The following is a 15,306-nucleotide window of genomic DNA, read 5'->3' as shown; positions in this document are numbered from 1 at the left end:
TAACTAAGCAAATTAACTAGGTAACTGAGTAGATGGCTAATTTACAAACGAAGCAGCCTAGATAGCAAACTAACTAGACTGCTAACTTACAAACTAAGAAGATAGCAAACTCACTAGCTAACGTAGCTTACTACTGATGTACCTTGTTAAGTTATTAACATTGTTTTTCAGTTTCAATTTATATTTTAGCCGTTTTGGATTTAGTTATAGCTGTGGAGCTCAATGATTAGATGACAAACAAACTTAGACAGCAAATTGACTAGTTAGGTAATTGACTAAGTAAGTAAGTATGTAGATAGGTTAATCACAAATCAGTTGGGGGGGGGGTTCACTGTTTGCATACGTTTTTGTCAACAGAAGAGTGACTTTCGAAGCCCCCGCACCGCAAAAAAAGAATCATTTAAAACATGGGACGTTTGTGTTTTTTGCCCGTCTTTTTATTCCTCCAGTATTTCGTGCAAAGGTCGCATGACGGATATTTGCGATGGCTCGCTACGCCGTTTTTCGGGCTTGTCTCGACGGGATGTAACCCGACCCGCCGCAATTATTAACGACAACCAAAGGTAATCACTGACATGCTGTCAGACGTCATTCAAAAAGAATGTCTTTTTTCCAAAATGAACGACAAGCCAACGCAGCTGCCTCACCGGGTTGTTGATGATTTGACTGGTCTCTCAACCTGTCATGAGTAAATGGCAATGACATTTTCATTTGTCGGCGGTGCTCAAGCTATTTGTATTTATTTATTTATTTTTAATACGTGCGAATCCGTTTTACTGCAGCCTGCTGTAAGATTGTGTCTCTGGACATGTCTCATTTACACCGATGGCAATTTCTGTATTTTGTGCATGGATTTGAAGTTTCATGGGGAGAACATTGTGCAAGGATCCGTTTCCAATACGTAGCATAAATGCCTGCTTTGGAATATCGTAGGCGGAGGGCACGATGGCGCGGCTCATAAATCGAGCGTGTTTTGGCAAGGCGGCGGCGGCGTCGTGTACGTGCGCACAAGCCGTTTGTCACGCTAAACTTTGGATGCCCCCCTTTTTCGGGGCGGCGCCATCTTTCACGCGCCTTTGTTAATTGAGATAGCGAACAGGCGAGAAGTGACTCAAGTGTGTTGCTGACACTGTCGCAAATAGCTAATAAGAGGTCATGACTGTCCCTCAACATGGGGTCGATGCTAACGTGTCCGCAGGAATCCGGAGTGCACTCTGCGGTCAGCGTTTGTACCTCATTTTTGGAACAAAAACTTACTTGTAAAACATCAATTAATCGGTAATTAACCACCGTTTATCGGTGAATCCGTTCCGTACCCACCCACAGTTAGCATCCATCTATTAGCACGTACCACAGCTAACCGTGCTAACTCGCGGTCACAGTTTTCAATTAAGCACATTGGGCTTGTTCCACTAAACCATTTATTCGTTAGCATGTTGTTATTTGTTTCTATAAACCAATGCTAACTAGTGGTTGAATGTCATCAGTTGCAGCATTGCATTATTTATTTATTTTTTTGTAAAGTTTTGCCAACTAACTAACAAAAAAAGACGATCTCACTCATACCGTCCAGGTAAGAGTAGCGTGCTTGTTTCAAACTGTTTATACGCACGTGATTTCGTTTTTTCATTTGGATACATTTACAAAACAAACGTTAAAAAATGCAGAAACGTAATAGGGTGCACTTTATCTGACTAGTGAGGTAACTAACCAACCAACCAATCTTCATTGTGAACGTAATTTGTTCCAATGAATGCCGGCGGCGCCCTGCGAGCAAACGTGGCTCACGCCGTTCCGTTCCGTTCCGTTCCGTTCCGTCTTCAATTCCGCTTATCCGGGGTCGGGTCGCGGGGGCAGCAGCTTTAGCAGGGAAGCCCAGACTTCCCTCTCCCCAGCCACTTCAGCCAGCTCCTCCAATGGGATCCCAAGGCGTTCCCAGGCCAGCCGTGAGACGTCGTCTCTCCAGCGTGTCCCGGGTCGTCCCCGGGGCCTCCCGCCGGTAGGACATGCCCGGAACACCTCCCCAGGGAGGCGCCCAGGAGGCATCCGAACCAGATGCCCCAGCCACCTCAACTGGTTCCTCTCAACGTGGCTCACGTGGCCTAACAAAATCTGCAATAAGTGACGTGCTCTGAACACTTTGCGCTTTTGCCGTATCGAACTCGTAACTCACCAAGCATCTTAATTGAGTCACGTCGACTCGTTTCTTCACTGAGCGCTAGCGGCACCTGCGCGCAAACATGTCAGGCCTTGCCCCCCCCTGAGTGACGCCTCCGCCCTGCTGATATAGATCACACAACACGAGCGGGGGCGAACCGCGACCACGGCACGTATCGGGTTGCCTGCCAGGAATTATTGAACTTTTCCTCCATCGAGATTCCCCGCACTCTCTTCTTCTTCTTCTTCTTCTTCTGCTGCTGCTGCTGCTTTTTCTTCTTCGTCTTCTTCTGTGGTACCCGTCAGAGGAAGCGGGCCCACGTTAGCCCGGGGATATCCTGAGAACGCCCTGCTCGCACAAAGGCCGAGCCTCGCTGTCTTGGCACTGTTTATTTTCACTCAAAACACGGCGCACAATTGCGAGTGGGGGTCAAGGTGAGGCTACGACGCTCGCAACGGAGGAGCAACAAACAGATGTTCTTTGATGATAATTGCAGGGAAGGGAAAAGGTATGCGGGGGTGGGCGCCATCGCAAAGGCCCTCCCGCCTTCTCCGAAGCCCCGCGGCCGTATGTCGTTTGGCCACAGGAGGGATGCCGGCGCCGTTATCTGCACTCTCCTGCGGGTGACATCTGTTCTCGAAAGCTTCACCTTCTCAATTGTTTTGGTAGGAACGAAAGACGCAAAGGCCACTTTGACTTTTTAGTCATGCTTACCTAGCGAAGTTTCCTTGAAACAGGTTGCACATTGCAATTCTTTTTGTTACTCTTACTTGCTTTTTTGCCCAAATACGAGTGGCTCAAAATACCAGACAAATTCTTTGTGTGTTTTTACATCCTTGACCAATCAGGATGATTCTGATTCTAACAAGCTTGTCTACAAACGACCTAACTAGTTCACAACAACAACAACAAAAAACTGGGCTACGCCGTTTGATGCTGATAATTAGCTAGCATTTAGTGAACATACAAAAAAATAAAATGTACTGTAAAAGTACTGTAATGCAATGCAATGCAATGTACGTTTGCAAACTAGCTACTGTTGAATTATTAACATTGTTTTTCAGTTTCAATTTATATTTTAGCCGTTTTGGATTTAGTTATAGCTGTGTAGCTCAATGAATAGTATTGTCTATTGTATTCTTATCTGTCTCTCTCCTGAGAAAAGAAGGGCAACAAGTTTCTTTTCCACTATTATCTAAAAGGGAGTGTAGCCTGGTACCGGTCTCAGTCGGTCGAAGAGAGTCCAAGGACAGGCTGATGTATTATTGTTCAATTCTAATCTGATTTGTATTCCTGGGAACTTCTGCCTTTTTGTGAATGGGAGGAGACTTTTCGTATTCACCCACTTTTCAATAAATAATGATGTGCAGGAGAAGGAGGGACACACACAATCTGAACGGAACACGGTTTGAGTGTCTTCATTATTGTGTGATCAGAAGCTTCTGATAATTATACTTTTGCATGGGGACTTCTTCACCAGAATCTCACCATTCAGTTAATTGAACACGCAAAGAGTAGAATACAAATATTGTCTACTCTAACACTACCTAGCTAGATGGAAAGCTAATGATTTAATGAAGTAACCCCAATATCATTTAGATTGGCTCAAGTGCACAAACAAATGTACAAATGAACCACCTAACTAACCAGATGAGCTAGCTATCTAGCTAACGAGCAAGCTCATTAAAAAAAAGGGAATACTAAGGAAGCCTGCTAACTGGCTACCAAGTAGCTAACTAAAGAACAGACAGACTAGCAAGGAAGCTAACTAGCCAGATAGCGAACGACGGAACGAAGCAGACAGCTAATGATCCACGGCCTCGCCTTGAATCGAGTTGCCGGAGGAAAAGTTTGTCACTCTCAAGCTCTTAATCAAGAGTGTCTGTCAGCAGACGCCCTGCAAAAGACAGGTCGCCAGTGTTGCTAGCGGGGAGTGATTGATTTGTCTAAAGTGGCACGACGGATGGCGAGGACGCCGTCGTCGGATTAAGTGCCGCTGCTCCTGCGGGCCGCGGTGATTAATGAACATCTCGCGGCGTTCCCGATGCCGTCGCCGCGGGCCATCAAATCACGTCAGGACTGATGAGGCCACGCAATATAATCAGCAGCTGCCGTCGTGCGTCGACTCCGCCGGCTGTCCGTCAACCGTCGAGCGTGTTCGGGGAAAAGATCAAGATAAATCATATTGACTTCTGACATGGCGTGCGGAAAGAATACTTTTTGAAATCGGAATTTTTTTCTTTTTCAGTACATCAATCAATCAAATTGTCAGTCAAATTAATTTATGTAAAAAGCAAACGTTTTAGCTCGATCGCACTTGTCCATAAGAATGACATTTCAGAGGACCCCCGCCCCCCCCCCCCCCCCATTAATGTGTATTTTGGAATAGTTATCAAATGTCAACGTGAAAGAATGACATGTCGTGTATTTTAATTTTTAATTTTATTTTAATTTTATTTTAATTCTCCAATTCTCCAATCTGCAATAGTCCGTCCCCGTTGGTGTTGTTCTGCAAGCGCTCAGCTTGCCGAGCTGGCAGACGGCAGGGCGAGAAAGCGGGGACAGGGATCGAGCCTTTCCACATGTCCGATCTCTCCCCAGAGGACGATTGTGTTTCTCTTTTTGCAGCGTTTATTTGAAAGCTATCATTTCCTGGGATTCATCGCTGGAAAAACGCCATCGATTGGCCGCCTGATAGATGGCCGCTGTCCAGCTATCGACGGCCATATTGACGACTCTTTGCAAGCTCCGCATCTTATTACCGCTCGGTTAAAACGATACGTCTCGCGCAACGGCACTCGTGGGGAGTAACCAAGTATAAATACTTTAGTATTGTACTAAAGTTTATATTTCAGGTATCTCTACTTCAGTGTTTATTTTTGTGACGACTTATACCGCATACATTTGAAAAACAGATATCAGTATTATTTTCAGACCGTTGGCGACAAGCATAGCCGAAGCTAGCAAGGCTAACCGCTATTGTCATTGTTAGAGTAGACAATTTTTGTATTCTACTCTTTGCGTGTTCAATTAACTGAATGGTGAGATTCTGGTGAAGAAGTCCCTTTGCAAAGGTATCATTATCAGAAGCTTCTGATCACACAAAATGAAGACACTCAAACCGTGTTCCGTTCAGATTGTGTGTCCCTCCTTCTCCTGCACACCGTTTTTTTATTGAAAAGTCCCTCCCCTCCCATGAGCACAAAAAGGCAGAAGTTCCCAGGCATACAAATCAGATTAGACCTAAACAATAATAAATCAGCCTGTCCTTGGACTCGACCGACTGAGACCAGTACTAGGCTACACTCCCTTTTAGATAATAGTGGAAAAGAAACTTGTTGCCCTTCTTTTCTCAGGAGAGAGACAGATAAGAATACAATAGACAATACTATTCATTGAGCTACACAGCTATAACTAAATCCAAAACGGCTAAAATATAAATTGAAACTGAAAAACAATGTTAATAATTCAACATCATCTACAACGATTTGATTTTTGCCATGCGATTCGTCGAATTCGAGCTTTAAACACGCATGCGGAGAAGTGAAGTTGACTCGTCCTTTCAATGAATGAATTTATTATTAATATGTATATAATATTATTCCATTTTAGAAGAAGACTGTAACAACACAAAAACAAAAAAAGCAGCAGTTTGTATAGTTGTGTACATTCTGCTTCATGCTAGTTGTGGTTTTTTTACGCAAACCAAGGACACGTTAGGTCGGCTTAACGCGTTCAAATGTTGGCTTGCGTGGGAAAAAAATAAATTCTCTGTTGACGGATTGAACGGAATAAGAAGACGAAGCACTGCAGCCAGGAAGGTCACATGTTGATGTCAATACTTGTCAACGCAATAAGCCTGTCGGGAAAGTTTGCTGTCGCATGAAAATGACAAACGCGAAAGCCTAAATGTGCTGTGAAGCAAACTGTATCGTTTACTGCTTTTATTTATTTGACTCTCCAAGTTTAGTGCATCTTAATCCCAGCTTGTTTCATTTGCTTGTTGTTGTAGCTTCGCAAGGACGCTAACTAATGTCCCGCTGCCAAAGCCCGGCCGCCGTCTCCATTTGTTTTAGCGGTAATACACAATTTAACCTTCAACAATAGCATTTGCAGGATCATAACACGAGCAGCGGATGTAATTTCTCCCAACAAACCACGCCATGAATGCGACCTGATTTATCTTGCTTTCTTATAATGCGGCGTATTAATCTGCAAGGCCGTTTATGATGCATTACCGCCGCGCCGGTCATGATTCACTTGCTCGGCCGAGGAGAATCTTCCCGCGTGTGTGCGTGCGTGTAATGTAGCACCTTGCGGCTGCGCGTGTCGTCAGTTCTTGCGGGAGTTTGTTGCTCTTTGCTCGGGAAGCCGTGAAGTGTCGTACTTTATGGGGAGTGAAATGGCTTCTTGCGCTTCGGACGTTTTGCAAACGCGACTTCTGCCGCTTGACGGCGCCTTGGCATCCATTTGTATTGAGTGCGTTTTGTTTTTTCTTGTCCATGTTTCAAATGTTTAGTCACAGCAGTAAACTTAAAATAATAATAAAAATAAATATCAGAACGGAGCGTTTCCCGACTGTCCATCAAAGTGGTAAAATGAGAACATGTTCGGAACCATCCATCACCACCGAAATACAAAGTCAAAAAAAACGTGGAAATGTCAAAATGCCTCAACTTGAGGTCTTAAAAACCGGAACGTTTCGTAACGTGATCGAACAAGAGCGCGGATCTGTCCGTCGCCGCAAAATGTAAAATGAGTCCATATTTGGAACTGTAGCAACGCTCAAGTAAAATCTGAAGATGGAATTTGACAGAAAAGACGTGGACGAAGAAGAAAAGGTCAATCACGCAAGTCAACTGTAAAAATGAAAATCACAGAAGCAAAATGAGAAAGCGGCAGTTACTAAAGATATCAAACTAAAAATTAGAAATTGAACAGGAAAACGTAACCAACCATCATACAAAAAAAAATGGGGAAAAAAGAACAACATTTTATCACAGGTTCAAAATGAGCAAATGTAGCAGCCTATCAAGTAAATTGGGGGGAAAACATGGCTTTTGCCAAAACTCATTTCCCTTTTGGTGACTGAATCTCCTTAATTCCTTAACTTCTTAATTCCGTTTTTTTTTTTTTTTTTTTTTGAGTGGCAGGGTATGCGACGCTCACAACTCAAAGCAAATAATCAAACGGTTTGTAAAAATGGTAAAAATGATCATCCAAGTTGTGGCTACAAACACGTCGGCTGCCGTGACAGGAAACGGAAAGCTTTTCTGCTTTTGGGCTTTTCTTCCCCCCTCGCCCTTCAGTTGCCGAGATAAACGAGCGGCGTCTGAATAATGCAGTACCCCCTAATTCTCTTTGATTAGTCGCGAGTGGGACGACGGCGACCCAACCAAATTGGTCATCAGCATAAATAACGAGCCAATGAACTGAAAGAAGGCAAAGTCGCGGGCCGTCATAAATCAAAGGCGATCGGCCGGCCGTGGAAGTGGGCGGGATTATACGTCGGCGCTCCTATTAATTATGTTGCCTTGCCAAGGTGACAGCTCGATAAATCAGCGCCGAAAGGCCCCTTCGCCGCCGCCGCCGCCGCCGCCGCCGCTGCGCTCGGACCGGCTGCAAATTGCTTTGTGTATGCTCCTAATTGTTTGTTAAATAAGCCTGTTTTTTTGTGAGAGGTGACGTCTGCCGGCAAGGGTCGCCGGAGCCGCAGCCGCCCAATCTCACCGATAACGCTGCAGGAATTCATCTCCATCCAAAACTTGCTGACGTTTCCATCCTTTCAGTGGACCCTTTTTTGCCATCATGTCTCACGTACTTCTGGCTTTAAAATTTGAACTGTTCAACTTCTGATTCCCAACAGAAAAAAAGTCGGAGTTTTCGATAGAAAAATGGAAAATAAGAAAAACAAGGGGAAAAAAACATCCTGACCCAAAAACTCTATTCATCGATGAATTGCCTCGTCGCGTATGTGTGTGTGTGTGTTGTGTGTACGCGTGTCCTTGGGGCTGACCTTGAGGCCTTCTTCTCCCAATGTTGAAATAATGCTCCTGTGAGACGGCGGGAATAATGGCGTGCACTTTGATGACATTGCGTCAGAGCCAAGGTGACTGAGCGGCGGTGAAGGAGGAGGAGGAGTGACGGCTGCCTGCCTCCCTGCCCGGCAGCCAGCCGTCAACCCCCCCCCCCCCCTCGCCCCCTCCTCCCCCCCCTTCTCACCCTGTCAATAGCGAGCCTCTTGTCTGATGGAGTCACATCAGGGCGGCACACCTGACACCGCCGCCGTGTCTTTATTTCCTGCAGACGTCCCTTCGCAGCACACATCGCTGGTGATTAATACACTGACAGCAGCCGGGAGGTGAAACGCACACGCGGGCGTGCACGCGCGCGCACGGCTACTGTTACTGACGCACACTCATCCAGCGACATCAACGGACGCTCGCCCGTTGTCGTACAATTCAAATACGATAAAACTACTCGGCATTTGTCAGCAAAAGTGGCGCAAACTATTGATCTTGCAGTTTACGAAAAAGAAAACAACTTTAGATGTTCCATGTTCAGAAAACATCTCTTATGATTTTCCGAGACAAACTATTGATGCTATGGAGGACCAAAACTGCCAAAATTATAAATAAATAAATAAATAAAGGTTTATATATATATATATATATATATATATGAACAAAACTGCCTGCTTATTTGAATAACATTTCGTCCTAATAGAGCATCTGTAGCATGAAATAGAGAGCAGAGCATTTTCATATATTAAATTATATTTAATTCTATTTATATTATTATTATTATATATTTATTTTTGTATTTATTTTCACATATATTTGTATATTTATTTATATTTTTTTAATCTCATTTTTTATTAAATTTTTTATTTTTACTTTTATGTATTTATTTATGGCTTATATTTAGTTGTTTTTATTTCCATTTATTTAATTTTTGAATTCTATTTTTCTATCCATTTTTATTGTCACTTTTTTTTTCTTTCCTTTGTTTATTTTGGCAGTTTTGGTCCTCTTTCGCTGGGGGCTGAGGGGGGCCACGTCCCCGGCGGGCATCCACAGGCATTTTTTTGCGGCGGATACCGAAAAGTGACTCATGTTGGGCGGAAAATGAAAAGATGCTAACGACGATGCTAACATGCTGCTCTAGCGATAAAGCGCAAATCATGCTGGATGTCCGTCTGCTGAAGTTTCCGGGGGGGGGGGGGGGGTGTTGCGACCATTAACAGGTGCTGACAAGGTGCAGTCGCACTTGATTGGCTATTATAAGCAGCAGTTGCGTCCTTTCTGATGCCAGTCGGCTTGTCACAGCTGTTTAACGCTACGCTAAGTGACGCTACGTCAGCCGCTGTCTGCCAGATGAGACGTTAATAAGTCAAAGTGACCTCTGGCTGAAGCCAAGGAACGGCCGCGTATGGAAATCCCCCAGTGATGCATTTCACGCCGAAGACCTTGGGTTTAATAACAAGGAGGTGCGGCGGCCGTTTGCTTTCATAGAAAATACATTTTCAAGCGGCCAGAAATCATCAAGTGCCATTGATCGGGTATAAAGTGCGGCCAGCTTGGCAAGATGCTACATTCCTGCCCTTCAAGACGTCCCGCTGTAGCAAAATCGATCAATAAATAAATGATCCGCTGCTGCACTGATTGTCCCATTTGTAAAGATACGCTGGATTCAACGATGAGAGGGTAATTGTTGTGCTAATCTTGTTAGCATGTCAATGAGGATTCCCATGTAAGTTACCGAAAGGCTAATTGGAGGACAAGACTAGAAATTGCTTCGAAAATACTTTTTGTGAATCAGTAACTTACCTTAAACGATATTTATTCATGTTCAATTGTTACTTTTGTTGTTATTGTTTGTCTTTTTTTTTTCCGATTCTTTTTTTTTTTTTTTGACGACATTCACTTTGAAATTTTTGGTCAGATTTGGCTTTTTGTTTGTTTGCTTCATAAAACGTTCAAATTAAAAAATATTGTTGTGCTAATCTTGTTAGCATGTCAATGAGGATTCCCCATGTAAGTTACCGTAAGGCTAATTGGAGGACAAGACTAGAAATTGCTTCTAAAATTCTTTTTGTGAATCAGTAACTTACCTTAAACGATATTTATTCATGTTCAATTTTTACTTTTGTTGTTATTGTTTCTGTTTGTCTTTTTTTTTTCTTTTTTTTTTTGGACGACATTCACCTTATTGTTTGTTTGCTTCATAAAATGTTCAAATTAAAAAATATTGTTGTGCTAATCTTGTTAGCATGTCAATGAGGATTCCCATGTAAGTTACCGTAAGGCTAATTGGAGGACAAGACTAGAAATTGCTTCGAAAATACTTTTTGTGAATCAGTAACTTACCTTAAACGATATTTATTCATGTTCAATTGTTACTTTTGTTGTTATTGTTTCTGTTTGTCTTTTTTTTTTTTTTTTTTTTTTTTTTGGGACGACATTCACCTTATTGTTTGTTTGATTCATAAAATATTTTTTTTTTATATAATGAACCACATTCACCTCAATCTCTTGAATCAAATTTAGCCATTCTAACGAAAATTCCTGAGTCTGCACGAACGGAAAACTGCCGCTGTGTCATTTGTCAAGCCATAAAGAATGGACTCGAAGGGCTGCAGCGCCACGCGAGCACCTGCAGGGCCGCGCTTGCTCTAAACGGCGGGTCATCAAGATACGAGCGTGGCGACCGCGTCACTGACTCGCGTGTCAGCAGGACGAAGCACTGAAGGCCAGGAGGGGGCCCGCTTGTGAGCAAATGTCACGCGGAGGGCGTCGGGCGGCGGGCGGCGGGCGGCGGCGTCCCCTCGAGTCGTCCAGCTGCTGCTCCCGCCTCTCGCTCATTAATTCTCATGCCGCGCTCGTAATTAGGTGGGGCTCCTCGCGGCCACACGCACACGCATCGGACATCGGGACGCATTTACCCAGCTGTCATTCTCACGACGCGGGCCGGGCCAGGATGGGTCAGCTGGCGCCGCGCGTTGGTATCGGTGTCACCTCGTCATGGTGACTCAGCCCCGAGATACTCCTTGCGGTGGCCGACCGCCGTGAGTTCGCTCGTAGTCTCTCGCACACATCGACGCTTCCTGACATTTGACGATATTTTAGTCGTTTCAAAGCAAACTTGCAAAAAAATACTCATGAACCGACAACTCGTGCTAAACTTAGCTCCTCCCTAACATTGAGAGATCTAAACATACTCAACAATACTTTCTTGCAGAGGTGTCAAATCCAAGTCCAGAAAGTAAAAACCCTGCCACAGTTTGGCTTTAGTCCCAGGTGCTAGCTAGCTACTGCTAGCTAGCTAGCTAGCTAGCTAGCTAGCTAGCATCAGGGGCTAAAACCAAACGGTGGCAGGGTTTTTACTTTCTGGACCTGGATTTGCCACCTCTGCTTCCTTGACACCAATTACTATGACCCTATTAGGCGGGACTTTGGCGACACCTTGTGGCATCTCAGTGTCACAAAAAACATTTATGGCGGGGCAAATGTTCCACACTGATTTCAAGGTTTTCTTGCGGTTTTAAAAAGACGCATCTCATCGGCAGTACATGGCGTTCAGCTCAATCTTGTATTTCTGTAATAGGAATGAAGCAGCAAAATGCAGCCATTTTTATCCATCTCGGGGGTCCACTGAAAATGACATCACGACGCCGGGTGGGCTCAGCACGAAAACATCTCATGACCAAATGCAGGAAACGGATGAGACGTGCTTGGTCGTTACCTGAGGTCCGCCTGCCGCCGTGATGTCATTTTCAGTCGACGACATGTGGCAAAATGGCCGCCCCGGATCCCAATCACGCGTTCAGACCAACGGGGTCTCATAGAACACATTTTTGTCTTCCCTTTAAAAAAAATGTATATTCCGAGCGGCGCAGCGAGTCGTGATTGGCTCTCAAGGTCGGCTGCAAAACGATAACCGGCTTTGTGGGAATTACAACAAGAGGGCCGGGATTCAATTTGAATTGCATTTCTAATGAGATGCCGTTGACAATCCAATTGCTCAAGTGTCAAATATGGCGTGTAATAAGGTCGGACCTGTCAGAATGATTAATGAATTGTCACAGGCAAAGGAAGCGCCGTCGCCGTCGGTGATTTGCACCCGCCGGCCGGGGCGGCGGCGGCGGCCTCGGCCCCTGGCCCCGACATCGATTCCGCCGCATTCCGCCGGGCCGCCCCCCGACCGGCTGAGCAGGTGCGACAGGCGGATTCCTTTTCTTGTCGACGTATTAACGGCACTTTCCCGCCGTGACAGCCCGCTCGCTTGTGCCACCTTCTCCGCCGGGCCTTCGCACGACTCTGGGCAGCCACTGCGTCTTGACAGACCACTGTCACTTCCCATCACGCTCTCGCGGCGCCCCCGCCGCCCCCACCCCCCACCCGCCCCCTCCACCCCCCGCTCTCGCAGACCCACTTCCACAGCGCCGCAATTATTTTTTTGACAAGCCATCCATCAGCTTTAACTTGAAAGCACTTTTCCAGCGATTGCCATTGTTGCACTTCTCTGCCTTTTTATGCAGGAGGTGCGAGGGGGGGGGGGGGGGGATATGATAGCAGGCACTCGCACTCTCCTGCCACGGAAATCTTTTTCCGAATCGTATTTGCTCGCAATTGTGGTGGAATTTGGTGCTTGTCAGGTCTAATTAACATGGCGGAGGCACAAAACGGTAGCGCAGCGCAACGCCAACACTTACGTCAAGCAACTTTAACGTTGTCATAACTGTCAACTGCAAATCGTTTAACACTGTTCATAAAAGGGGGAATTGCGCAGTCGCTGTTCTGTATAAAAGCCTCCCGCATGGAATGAGGGAACAAAGTCGGCATTTCAACTGGCATCGCGTCTCCTGAAATTTTTGTAAAATGCACCTGTAACATACCCAACAAATAAGAAAAAAAAACAATCACAGGTCATTAAAAAAATTTAAAAAAAAGACCTGTACATCAATTTTTTTCTTAAAATTGCATAAAATTAAAGGCAATTTTTATTTATTTTTTATTTTTAATTCCCGATTGTGTAACGGTCGTCGCGACTACGATACCTTGAAATACGGCCCGAGTTACCGGATTTGAAACTGATTTCATCCTACCTGTAAAAAAAATACAAATAAAAACAGCATTTCGGTGGATGTTAGCAGCTCGTCAGCTCAAGGTACAGGAAGTACTCGACATTTTAGCTAAGACGTTAGCCGCCGCGAGCTAACGTTAGCTTGTTAGTCTCTGGGGCGACTCGGGCTTTGTTTTCCGAGATTCACGAACGATGTCGTTTCATCGCCTTTTGGCCACGGACATGTTTGTCGGGCTTCTGCGTGTAATTAAAGCTTAAATTGCATAAAATAAGACTGCAATGGCGAAGGCGCTACCAAGGCAAGCAAGCTAATAACTACCTGATGTTCGCTAAACTAGCGTCAGGTTTGGTTGAAGCACGAAGGCCAAACCCTTTCTTTTCCTCCAACAAAAGGTGGCCATTTTATTTTATAAATACACAAAAACTACTTTTGAAATCAGAAGCCAGTAAATAATTGTTTGTTCCATTGTTTTTTTTAAAGGAGGAATTGGTAACAAAAAATACTTATCTTGCAATATTTTACATCTCCATGTTGTTTAAAATGAAGACAATTTGCAAGAAACCTGAAGTCGATGCACGTGATTTGCCTTCACGGGCCACATAAAATGCTGTTGCGGGCCAAATCTGGCCCCCGGGCCTTCAGTTTGACACCAGTGCTCTAAATGAAATCCTCTGTAAAGCATTTGTTTTTAAGGGTCATGTTATAAGATACATTTGGAATAATATGAAAGTCTGTTGGGCTTATTGTTTGAGATATCAAGTATTAATATTAGCAATTCTAAAAATAACAAAATGGAGCCATCAATGACATCATTTCTTCCCAGTGGCGAACAGAGTAGCATTCTTCAGTCAGCCGCTGGTTTGACGGGGGAGGGATGACGGTCGGCGCGACCTCGGCGAGGATCAACGGACGACAGCTAATAGATGGAGACGCAATTTAGCGAGCGCCGGCCGCCAATACGACAAAGGCGTCGGCGGACGGCCATCGATCCGCCGCGGCTCGCGCGCGCGACAGCTTCAAAATTCAGCAATAATCGTGACAAACGAGGAGCGGCACCAGCGCCACAAAATGATCAATACGACGACGGCGGGGAGAGAATGCCAAGGTCGGAAAGAAAAGGAAAGTCCCGTTTTGGACTGTATTGACCAAGACATAAGGACAAAGTTGTTAATTAGGGTTTCGAACCTGGCGGGTTGTCGTCCCGTTATGGATTCTTTGCCAGCCGCGCTGGATTTCAAGTGCAGAGATGCCGTTATGTAACCGTGACGACAACTTCTCGCTTGTTACCAGTTCCTCTGACTTGACAAACCTTTTGACGGTAAATTCCAAAGTCTTTGGATGCTCTTCAAGTTGGACAACTGACGAATAAATCCAAATTCAATTCTTGCCATGTAAAGCCCTTTTCACACTGCATTTAGCAGCACGTAACATGTTCATTGTGTACGTGGTGACCACGGAAGCGCAAATTGGAAAATGTTCCATTGGAGAGTGGCGTGGAGTGCAGCTGGCAATTATTTTGTGTTATTGTGCCGGCATGATTGTCGTTTTCTCTGCTGGCTTTTCCTCCTCTTCCTTCTTGGAATGAGCAAAATCACGTCTTTCTTTTGCAACACTGAATGAGGTTCAGTCTAACAAGCGGCAAAAGTGTGCAGTTTTTTATTTCCTGGTAGGCTTCCAAATATGGGCATGCTGGAAACCGGTCATTTTGTGTTGCCGCACGACTCCTTTACACACTCTTAAAAAAAAAAAACACGTTTTGGTCCAAAATTGGGCCAGCACACAACTTGGGTCAATTTCGATCCATCTTTCTGGGTAGTAACCCAAAGTTGTTGGCCAAAATAACCCAATTCTGGTCAAAAATTGGACTGCAGGTTGGGTCAATTTGACCCAATTTTGAATTAGTTGTAATCCAAATTAGTGTGTTGGGTTATTTTTGATCCAGCAGTTTTAAGTGCATTGAGCGAGTGCAGTGTGAAAAGGGTGTTCGGGGTGAGAAAAGGGAAATTTGCAGCTCCCGACCACTTGTACGACTTTGGGATGGATTTTGCTATTGAGGGTTGGT

General features: G+C 44.8%; 1 long non-coding RNA gene across 2 annotated transcripts in view; it reads left to right on the top strand.

Annotated features, from left to right (window-relative positions):
• The window catches only part of LOC147156294 (uncharacterized), a 106,566-nt gene that overhangs the window by 76,323 nt on the left and 14,937 nt on the right, over positions 1 to 15,306 (top strand). The window lies entirely within an intron of this gene.

This window comes from Leptonotus elevatus, chromosome 20 (assembly GCF_054856555.1).
Source record: "Leptonotus elevatus isolate MCC_2025b chromosome 20, RoL_Lele_1.0, whole genome shotgun sequence".
Classification (NCBI taxonomy): Eukaryota; Metazoa; Chordata; class Actinopteri; order Syngnathiformes; family Syngnathidae; genus Leptonotus; species Leptonotus elevatus.
The sequence above is the reverse complement of the archived record's forward strand: the minus strand, read 5'-3'. Positions and strand labels throughout refer to the sequence as shown.